Source organism: Triturus cristatus, chromosome 8 (assembly GCF_964204655.1).
Source record: "Triturus cristatus chromosome 8, aTriCri1.1, whole genome shotgun sequence".
Lineage (NCBI taxonomy): Eukaryota > Metazoa > Chordata > Amphibia > Caudata > Salamandridae > Triturus > Triturus cristatus.
This window is the reverse complement of record NC_140591.1, coordinates 579,555,874-579,567,912: the sequence shown is the minus strand read 5'-3', so window position 1 is coordinate 579,567,912 and position 12,039 is coordinate 579,555,874.

Genomic DNA, 12,039 nt, shown 5'->3' with positions numbered 1-12,039 from the left:
GCAGGGGTGCAGGAGGCAGGAAAAAGCAGTAGGTGGGGCAGATATGAACCTTAGGTGCACGACACAGGAACAAGTTAAGTGGAGGACATTTTAGCATGGGTGCAGTAACGGAGACAGAAATACAGGTAAGTGTAGACAGTGAAATACATGGAGCAAGTTACTGCATGAAAGGGCCATGAAACCCATGCTTCATGTCTGAGAGTGACACGAACATCATAAAACGTTTCATGTTGCATTTTGTGGAAATGTCAATTCATATTTTTAGTACCAGAAGCATGGGACTCTCCTACTTAAAAAGTGCCAATGTACCGTTTCTGTTTTCCTTTCTTTAGCGTTAATTTCTCTCATTTGCGTAAATTGTGGCTTTTAAATATACTGTGCATTTGACGCACTTGTTCTTTTAAAGCAATCCGAGTACCACTTTTTGGGGGAAACTTATTTTTCAGAATTTTAGAAAAGTTCATATACACACTACAGAAAGAGTAGAAAGAAAATCGTGTGCTATTAAAATAGGTTTCATATTTACATCAAGTCTGGGCATACTTAATGCTCTTGCTGGAACTACTTTTTAGATTATTTGGGTGAACATCTCCTATAATTAACGATTAAAATCACCTCGGGAATGTGTTACAAGATAATGTCTAATTAAAAAAGTTTTTAAGTCTTTTTTTCCTGATCCGCGTTTCCTCTTTATCGTCTTTCAAAAGAAACTGAAGCCTTGTCCCAGATAAGTTATTTCAATTGCGCATTAACCATGGCTCTTGAGGTGTGGTTAACCTGAAAGAGACACACCTTACAGAGATAAAAGGGAATTCTCTGCCCTGCTTTGAACTTTGCAGAACAGAAGGGTATGGATAATCCGGCGAAAACCACTCCTTACCGCACAAGGAATGTGTCACACATGATCTTCCCTTTTCATTTAGGGAGAAAAGGGTTGAGAAATAAGGCACATTCAGAAAATATTTCTACATTAAACTAGTTTCCATTCCATCCTTCATCTACATTTTGTTTCGGATGGTGTGCGTTTTATGCGAGAAGAATAATGCACTCTGCTAAATCACACTTTAGGACGCTATGTGCCACAATGTGCTGTCGAATTACTTTGTAGTGTAAACAGCTCAAATCAAATTGAGAGGTTTTTGTAGGCAACCACAGTGCAGGAACATGTTGTCAATATTAATAAAGATTACATTTCCCCCGGCTCACTTCTTACAGATACGCTCTTCAAAAACACGCTGTTTGCCCCCAAAAGCTTCGCGGATCCAGGAATAGTAAAACACACTAATAAAAGAGTGTTGAAAGTCTTATATTACATTTCCCCACAGGCGATCTGAAAAGGCTACTTAGCGCGTGCCAATCAACATAGCGCGTATGAAATGTAACAAGAGTTCTGTTACAATACAGCTTTAACCTTGCTGGAAATGAATACGAGAATCAAGACTGCAACACAAGTTTTACCAACAGGAGAACTCACGTCTTTTACCCTAACCTCACCAACCAGACGAGTTGCCTGAAGTTGAAAGATCTTCCTTCCTCATGACAGCTGTAGTTTTTTGTTCTTGTTTGTTTTTAGTTTTATATAGCGCAAACTAGACCCGAAGGTATCAGAGCACTTTACATGAGCACCAGTTGCATTACAAACGGACACATTCATTTTTTTTATTAGGCACAGGGAGATTATGTGATTTGCCCAGAATCCAGCAGCGGCCTGGGCCTGTGCGGGTAAGAATGGCAAAGATGTGGGGGCTGGTTAGGGGTTGAAGGGGGCGGTTTCAACACACTAAGACGAGAAAAAAAATATTATTTATTTAATTTTCCCTCGTGGTTGTCTGCCGAATCCCCTCCACCTGGCCCACCGCCCTTACCTGCAAGGGCCGCACCTACCAGAATCACAAGATGATGAGCGTCCCTGCCAAAATTCGACCCTGTTTCCCAGCTCCGAGGTCCCCATGGTTCCACACAGGGCTTTAAGTGGGCCGGGTCTCACATGGTCTGAGCACCGGCAGTTTTTTTTTATGGGCCTCGAAACGGGTTTCTATCGTGCTCTGTTTTGTGCCCTGGCACAAGCGGTCTGGTTTTTTTTTCGGACTGCATTAACAGCAGGCACATTGATGTGCGCGTGGTGAGCGTTGTAGAGGAAGGGAAATCCTTTAAAGAGAGTCATTTTCTTTCTGGATTTCCCTTCTCTTTTTGAAACTCAGGAGCAGCAACATTGTTGTGGTGTCACCAGGGCATTCAAGTGGTAGTTTTTTTCAATATTATATACAAGCCATAGTTGCTGCTTATTTATCTTATTATCTAGCAACCATTGACAAAGCCAATAGTCCTGACTTGTAGGTATGGTGTGACTTGTTGTATCATGTATCTGGATGCAATGACAGGAACAGCAAAATAAAAGACGGGCGGCACACTGTGCCAAACACAGATTTTTAGCTTACATGTTTTAAGCCACGCCCTTAATTACATTGACCACGCCCCTTTCAGAAACCCCACAGTTTTTTCATCCCACTTAAAGCCGTGATTCCACATGAGTCCTTCTGTGCTGCAGTTGTGCCAAGCAGCGTTTTACATTTGCAATATGTTCATCTTTGGAAGGTGGAACATTTCAAACTTGCCTACATTTGAGGTTTAGATGCAGCCCAGGAGACCTGACTCGAATATCAATATTTTGTGGCTCATTGATCAGACTCTTTCAAGCATCCAAAGATGAATTCTTCTTACAGAGGCTTTGAGCACTCTGAAGAAACCGAAAAGAGAGGTGTAATCCTTTATGCAGCTGAAAAATACATCAATAAACATTTTAGTAAAATGATGGTTAATTCAATGCTAGGTAGGTGGTATATGGTTCCCCATACATAAATGCTTCTAGTCACACTAAAGACATTATGGGGCACATTAACTAATATTTCAGGCAAAGCGGTGCAGCAAGGGAACTTGCTGCGTTGTATTGCGTGAAAGGGAGAGAGCATGAGTGTTCCATATTTACAAAGAGATGTCACATTTCTGCCTTCCCCTAGCTCTGGCACAGTGCTGCCTAGCACCAACGCAGGCACACACGCATTCCTGTGCTATGGGCAGGATTTGTTTCTTGAGCAGGAAGGAATTACTTTCTGCACAAAAACAATCCTTAGAGGCAGAATTCAGCACACATGGAAAGAGGAAGTAACAAGGAGAAATAAATATATTTCACCTAGGTACACATCTGTCGGGTAGGCGCACCAATTTGGCACAAACCCAGGTTTAAAAGTCTTTGTAAATCTGGGTTTGCATCAAAATACATGGGTGGATGCTTGGCAATGCCCACGCTCCACCTAACTAATGCCTACTTGACACAAATTAATGCAAGACAGCGCTATGTGCCACGTTGTGCTACTTTGTATTTACTAAACTAAGCAAAGTGACTTTGCAAGGCATAGTAAATGCCAAAAATGATTTTGTGCTGAGCTGCACCACACACGTGAGGCAATCCCAATGCATAATCATAGTAAATCTGGAATTTTATTCTTAATCTATTGCCAATCATGTGGGACAGAGATTACCTAGACTTCAGACATAAGCCTAATATGAATGTTTGTAAAATAAAATGTTTTCTCTGATGTAAAACAACATTCTGTCATGCGCACTCAATTAAATGTTTCTGCTCCTTTAGACAAATACATTTTGCAACTTCAGTTTCTGTTTGTTTCAGGTGACATGACGTCCAACTGTAAGCTATTTTTAGCGATGGTTTGGTATATAGTGAGACCCCTGTGGGTGCCCAGATCCATAATCAACATTTTCAGTCCAAAGCATTTCACAACTCCTGAGGGTGTGCACCCTGAATATCGAAGATAGTAGATCGAAATATAAGAATATAGCGGAGAAAATATCCATACTATCGAAAGGCGAGTAAGTATAGACTTTTTATGTTGAACTCCACATATATGTACCTTGAGAATATATGTAGATCTGCACCATTTTGTCATCAATTATGTCATTTCAAATGTTGTAATGATGTTATCAATTATGTTATAGTGCATGCCATGAGTTATATATTATGCGGGGAAAATAGCTGTGCATTGCCAGGGCGATGGTGCGAGTTAAAGTTACCTTAGGACATGAGATACAAATGCAAGAGATAACTGTAGCTGGTGAATTTCAGTGTTTTTTTTGTTTGAAATGTCAAGTTGTCCCTTTAACTGCCACCTAATTATACTATCACTTTAACCTTTAATTTTTTCAGTGGATTTCTAGGGTTTTTTAAATGTAAAGCCTGTGGCCAGGACCAGCGGCCAGCCACCCATCAATGAGGGCCTGGCCATTGGGCCTTCCCGCAGGCCTGGCCCTACGGCCAATCCCCAGTGGGCGGATGCCGCCCGAGCCACAGGGCCTGGAAGGTGTCCAGGCCCTGCGGCCAAACCCCAACACACCTGCGCACACAGCGCTGGGTTGGCCAACCCTACACTACACACATCTTTTTGCAACACTATAATATAAAAAGTGAGTCTATTAGCTTTTATTAGGGTTGGGCATATCAATATAAATAAAGCCGATCTATCATCTTTCTCCTCAAATCACCAAAATTTGCAAACAAATAATTCACACAATGCAATGTTTATTAATATTCATTTTTATAAACATGTCTGATAACATGTTAATAAAAATATTTCTGTGACACTTCCCTCTTACATAGATTTTATTATTACCTTTTGTGGCATGAAAAATGTCAAACAAAATTGCCAGAGACATGTTTTTTTTTTAAAAGCAAAAAAAATAACATGCCTCTGAGACATTTAATGTTTTTTGGCCCAGTAAATTCAACCATAAAAGCAGCCACAAGCAGGCCTTGAACTCCAATGGAAGAGCATAGTGCTCCAGCAAGGTGTCCTTTAAAAAACATATGTTTAGTTTAGTTTCCCTGGGGTCATGGATTCATTGACGCACAAGACTTATTGTTTTTTTAATGGACTCCCTGCAGTCCCCAGTAACATTAATAAAATGGCTTGTTGGTCTCCCTCCCTATTCTAGGGGCACCACCAAGTTGAAAAAAATATAAAAAATAAAGCCCTTCCAGGACACTAGGGGGTGTTCTTTAATAAATCAGCTTCTCCTTCTGTATATTTATTATTCACTTTTATTAGAAAAAAACATTTTCTGTGTGTCTCAGTGCCTATCCAGTACACCCATATATTATTTTTATAAGGGGGCATGCACCTCCCCTGAGGCTTTCCAGGCCAAGGAGACTGCACCCCGAGGGATGGGAAGGAGGGTGCATCAGCCCCCCAAATATTTATGGCTATTGGGAACTCTCCCTGGGCCAATGGTGCCAATAGCGGATGTCCCAGTACCCACCCGGGGGCACCCCCAAAACCTAACATTGAGGGGCCTGGGGGCCCCCAGGGCCCCCGCAAACCCACACAGCTCCCCAGCCAGCACCACACCAGGTGCGGGAGGACTTGCACTTTCTTTTTGCTTTCACACGGCAAGCGCAGCTTTTGTTAACTGCTCCGGCCGGGTGGAAGCAAAGTGAAGTTCTCGGCCCTGGGCAGTGCAGGAAGGGAGCCAGAGTGTCCTCGGGGTGGGTTCCCCGGAACACTGTGCATTATCTCACCACAGTGAATGGGACCCCAGAGGCTGATATCACCTAGGGAGGAGAGAATGTACTCCCCCTTGCCTTTATGTTGGTTTAGGCCGCTGGAGTCACTGGGACCCATTCAAAGCTCGGGATGGGACAGCATGCTCCATCCCCTTTAATCTTATTTTTGTCCCAGTGGATGGGATCCCCAGCCCCATTTATGTTTCGGGGAGGGGTCCACATTCCCCCTTTTCTTAAATTGGAATTTTGCCCAGGTGCATGGGATCCGTGAGGCCCTCACTGGCTCAGGGATGTGTGGCCCCCTAATGTCTCCATCCCTCCAAATAAATATATAAATTCACTGAAATAAACAAAGGTTACAAGGATATTATTGTTAGGAAATACAGTTAAAAAAACCTTTGAAATTCACAAAAAAAACAAAGGTTACAGGGACGTTATAGTTAGGGTCACATTTTACCGCCTGCTGGGAGCAGAATTAGGGTTCACTTAGATCTTGGTGGATCTGATCCCACCATCACTTTTCCATTGGTTTCTCCGCCGGCCTACAAGGTGGTCCGCACACTCATTTTAGATGCTGGTGGGTCTATGGACCATTTGCCACGCCTCCAGCAGAATTTTACTCCCACGAATTATGGTGCCATAGGCAAATGCGGCTGTCGGAGGGAGTCCAGCCAATATTTCTGCCGGGCCAATCATGATGTGCCTTTTCACCGACGTAACTGTGGTGGGTAAGCCTCCACTCCTGAGTTGGTGGTTTCAAAGTGACATTAAGCAGAAAATTACCTTTTTTTCCTTTTTTCACTTCAGTTTTCGCCATGAACCTAATTGTCCAAGTCCTTCTTTTGCTGCTGATACTTGACCACAAAGCAAATCAACTCCGTTGTCACCAGTATCAAAGGTAAGCTTCTTTTTTACTTGTTTTCTTTTGAATTGTCTGTTTACATTACCTCTGGACTCATGCATTTTGAAATCTCTCTTGCAAAAGATATTTTTGTAAGTGTCCATTAATATGATAAATGCTTGCACTAAAATGTGAATGTCCACTGCAATTTTTTTATCACTAATATTTGGACTGTACAAATATGTCATATAAAAAAACTTTGTATTTTCGGTCATAAATGTAAGTAAGTAATTTTTGTATTTAATTATTTAAAATGTTTACAACAGCAACCAATAACAAGCATTTGCAATGCAATAGGTCTCGCATTTGCGAGAGTTTAAGCTATGGGCATTGTAAATGCCAAGGCCTTTTATTTATGTGTTTTGATAATTAACTCCTAAATAAAAGGCATTGCCATTTAAAATGCCAATAGCTCAAACTCTTGTAAATGCGAGATCCACTGCATTTCAAAGAAGCGGCCGCCATTGACCCAGGCTGTTTGAAAATTGAAAGTGCGCATGGCGTGCTGAATGTTGCAAGGAAGCATGTCGTGCCGGCAGTAGGAGAAACTCATTAAAGAAGTTAGTGCTTACAGACTAAATAAGACATACTGTGTAACAAGCGAAGTAAAAGGGCCAATCCTTATGGAAGGTTACAAATGAAGACAAAGCGATACTAAGGCGGGACTAACTAGCCTATTAACGAATCAGAAGCCAGCATTTACGAAGGACAATGACACAAGCCAGTGACAAATATAGGCGGAGAGTGGGCTGGGCTTTGAGTCCATCCATACTGAATACAGCATGCCTCGCTGCCCTGGCTCGACCTAAAAATAAAAAATAAATGCCTCACTTGTTTTAAATTCTTTAAAGGGAACTCTAATTTGTTTTGATGTCAGATGACTATCTGGTGCTGCAAGGAAAAAAGCAAATCTGCCTTGTGTGATAAACAACACACAGTTTGCTGTTGTTTTTTCATCCAGCAATCCTGCTGCCTTCGGCTGTTTGGCTTTTTCACCGTGCCTGGAAGCTCCGAAGTGGCTGCCACCGTGCAGGGTCAGACGGGGACAGAAAATAGGCCCAGGCACCAAAAGAAAAGTGATTTTCATTAGTGAATCAGATTAGTAAAAACCTGGGCCACACTTAAAATTCGGGGCAGTTTTTCACTTGAAAAGACACGCTGTATAGCTGTTTTGCAGGTAGGGTGGACTGCATGCATTTGCGCTTGCTGCTGTCAGAGTTTGTGGTAATAATATCAGGAAAATCAACAGTAGACCTTAAAACAGGCCCACAAACAGCAAAACCAACAGCCGACACACTGACCTATTGGACCAGCTCTTCTGGCACTGCCAGGCTGCCTGATAGGCCAATTTGACCCAGACATCAGTGTCATGTTGGATCTTTACAAAACACAAAAATGTGTGTGCGTACTCTCTACATAACTTCAAAATACCAGGCATCTGTGACACCTAGAACTCGGACACCTCAAGGCACACTGTGGTAAGTGCCTGCCAAAAGTGACAGCAAAGTGTCACACACACTCCCTCTCCTATCAAAGCTCTTCCACCGACTTGCTTTCCTTTCTCTTACTTTTTTGCACATTCCATCTCATCACTCCCTCTCCTAAAGCCCCAATTTCCTCTTGTGCCTATCACTGTCTTTCTGTGCTCTGGGATAAACTGGGAGTATGGCTCAGTGAGCTGAACGTTTGTTGCTGACAAAATGTCCCTGGTACCAGGAGCTTCAATCCCGGCAAGGCAGCCATTCAACCTACAGGAAAAATAGTAAATCGAGTACCATGATTTGGGTAAACAAAGATAATGTTATCTGCAGCATTTAGAAACTGTAGCTTTAAGGTGTGTAATGCTATTTAGAACACAACCGATTACTTTCGCTGGGTCATTGTCCAGATTTTCATTTGTAAATCGGGCATTTGTGAGCACCCAGTGGACCTGGGGATGCAACACCCGAAGTTGGGTGGGATGAAGATGGGGAGAAGATCAGGTTTTGAGTAGGCATCACTTGAGCCTTCACAAGGCTCCAGGAAAGGTGGGGAAGAAGTAAGAAAATGAGAAAAAGAGAGGAGAAAGAATGGAAAAACGAAAAACAAAACAGGGAGAAAAAGATGGGGAAAGTGAAAAAACAGCATAGGAATGCAAGTGTAGGAGAGAGGGTGAGATAAAGAGATGGCAAAGGAACAAAGAGCGACTACAAAGAAAAGAGAGAAGCAGGTGTGGGGAAGTGAACAAATGAGAATACAGCAGCAAACTGAAAGAAAGACACCAAAGAAAGGGAGCAAAGAAAGGCAGAGAGTGGGACATGGGGATGGAAGACCCGAGGTTGGGAGGGGTGAAGGAGCGGAGAAGACCATCTGTGCAGGCATCACTTGAGGAAAGAAAGAAGGTACCATAGTCCAAAAAATCAGGTGAGCTCCCACTGAATATCTACAGTATCTTGCTGATGACAGGTCCGGACCATCCACATCCCAGGCTTTAATCATTCTCAGGTCTACAAAGTGTGCATCAGTTCCTCCAGTACAAGTAACACGTAATTCAAATGCCACAAACCAACATTTCATGATGCTCTCTATGTATATACTGACGTTATTGTCGATGAAAAAAGTAATAAAATAGATTATAGTAATAACGCAATACAAAAGCAAGGAGGCTCTGCAAGTGTGTGCATATAAGGTAAAGGTAAAAGAGGACGAGTCAGCCAAGGCGAGCTTTTATCTAAATACACTTCACCCAAGAAGGAAGAACTCCGATGCCAGCCTCCGAAGGCTAAACAACCGCCCTGCCATTAATGTTCTTCCCTTTGATCTCAGAAAACTCCTCCATGTCTTTCATGAGACGCAACTCATGTTCTACTTAGAATCATGAGGTCATCGGCGTAGAATACGTTAGATAGCTGATCAGACCCTAGTTTCGGGACTTGTGAGTTGATGGAAGAGAGTGTTAGCAGAAGGTCAGCAAGAAATATGTTGATACGCAACCTTTTTTTAGCCCACTGGGTGTTGAGATGGCACTTGAGAGATTATCTACATTCTCAAGTGTGATCCTGACCCATTTGTTACAATATAGGGTTTCTTACGCTCTCAGGAGGTAAGGTGGAATTTAACTGATCAATCGAGACTTGAAAATTGATGTAGCGGAAATAGAGGGGAAGCATTGAGGCTTTAGAGTAGTCAAGTATGAGTGATAGGGCCATTATATTTGTTGTGGTCCCTGTATTCCTGGTGAACCCTGTTTGGTTATGGTGGATGATAGAGTTTGAGACGGCCCAGTCCCTGAGGTGCTCAAGTAGAACTCCGGCATAGAATTTGGCTTCATTATCAAGAAAGGATATCAGCCTGTATTTTTGGGGGGTTTCTGGGTCGAGTTTATTCACTCCTTTAAAGATTGGAGAGAAGATGGATCCTTTTCCACGAAGGTGGCATTGATCCCCCAGTTAAGTTGTAGTTAAAGAGTGGCCCCATCGCTTCAGCCCATTTTACCGGGTTGGTTTTTATATTGCTTGGAAAATCCCATTTGGTCCTGGAGCCCCAGTGTACCACCCCTTGATGATCTGTCGCTGCACCTCCTCAAACTTGATTTTAAGGGTGCCTGGCTTGCCAGTCTGCGATCCAATCCTGCGTTGTCTGGTCCATTCTTGTACAGGATTGGGTTTGTGTCTACTTGAGAATTAAAGTGGGCTAATAGGAAGGTGGCCCAATCGGATTCTGAGACATTTGAGCTTAGCTTCCTGTGAGTGAGGGTTTTCAAGTTACCTGTGTGCAAACAATTACTTGCGTTCTTGTGCTTAAAGTCCCAAATTAGTTTAGCCCAAATGGTGTCGATGTTTTCTATTTTGTTTGCCCATATTGCACGCATAAAGTCCTGCTTTGCTCCTTTCAGGGTGGTACTGTTTAGGTCATTTAGGTTGCGTTGAAATGCTCTCAAAGCCTTATTGACTTCCCACTTTAGATGTTTGAGTTTAGCCGACTTATATAAATTATGGCTGGTTAAGAAGGTTTGTCTGGGCTGCACCTTCCCAGGATTTACTTTGGTTGAAAACTGTTCTGTATAAGTGGTGGTGAATTCAACCCATTTGTCTTTGATTGTGCCATTGAATTGTTGGGATTTTTCCAAGTGGCAGGTTGCTTCATGTTCCAGACTTTCAATTGAGTTTGAGAACTACTTAATTCTTTTTTAATTGGTTGATTATATGATTCTGGCTACATCTGCTGAGTGCTGATTCTCTGTTGGTGACATGGCCAGTGCCAGCTCCTGAGGTAAGAGGTCGCTTTCCAGTCTTGAGCCCATTTTATATAAAAGGGCTAAGTGTGGTAGGGGAAGAGACACTGCAGTGTGGTCTATTAGTGAGCTGCCAGATTGAGAATGGAACAAGAAGGATGAGGGAATATCTCTGTTGATGTGGCCATTTAGAACTTGTAGCCGAGATGATCCAGTTTCCTGACCAAGGACATACCCACTTGGTCCTTCCTTGCTGTGCATAGTTGGATTTGTTTTGGAAGGTCCCACTCACGTTCCTGGGCTTCAGTAACCTTGCTTTTGATGGTGTGGCCTAGTAGTGCCATGTTGAAGTCACCTGTCACTATTAGTGGGATGGCTGGCTGTTCACCTTCCAAGTCAGCGATGTAATTTATTATCTGGTTTGACAGCTCTGTACGATCTTTCCGTGTTTGTGGTATGTAGATGCTTATCAATGTGAGGTGCTGTTCTTTTCCTTTGATTGTAGAGGTTAGGTGCATTATCTTGAGTCTGTCATGTTTGGTTGTTTGAGCATTGAAAATCATTGTGAGTGCTGTTGATATATATACTCCCAGGCCAACTTTCCATCGTTCAAATTTTGCTTCTTTGATGGCTGGGATTTGGACGTGAGTGAATAACGGGATTAAAATTGGTTCTGGTGCCCAGGATTCCTGGAGAGCTATAATTGAGAATGATTAAAGATATCTCAGTGTGTCAAGGTCGCTGATCTTGGCTTTTAGCCCGTGAATGTTCCATGAGCAAAGTCTTAGGTTAGAGGTGGTCAGTTTTGGCCCAGTGATATGGACTGGAAATCAGGAACAACTTTCATTATTTCACAGTGGGTTGAATGCTCGCTCAGTAGATCTGAAGTTTTCCATTAATTATAGTAATACCACAATCAACTTTTTAGATGTATGGGTACGCAATAATACTGGAACACTTGAAGTAAGTCTTTTCACCAAGCCTACTGATCGCAGTACATTACTACATTTTTCAAGTGGTCATCTGAGGAATCTTAAGGAAAATCTGCATTACGGCCAATTTTTAAAGATTCGTCGCAATTGTACGAATAAGACTGACTATTTTGAGAATGCTGAGAAGTTACAAGTTAATTTAAGTGAGAGAGGCTACCCTAAAAAGCTGTTTAGAACTGCTTTGAAACGAGCTTGGTTTACACCACGTGAAAATTTACTTACACCTAAGGACAAGCAGGAATCTAATCATATGACGTGTGTGCTCACATATAACCCAAAAGCCAACAAAACAAAACAAATTATTTTTTCGTAATTGGAGGTTAATACAGCACTTAAACATCCCCAAACCTTTGTTTGC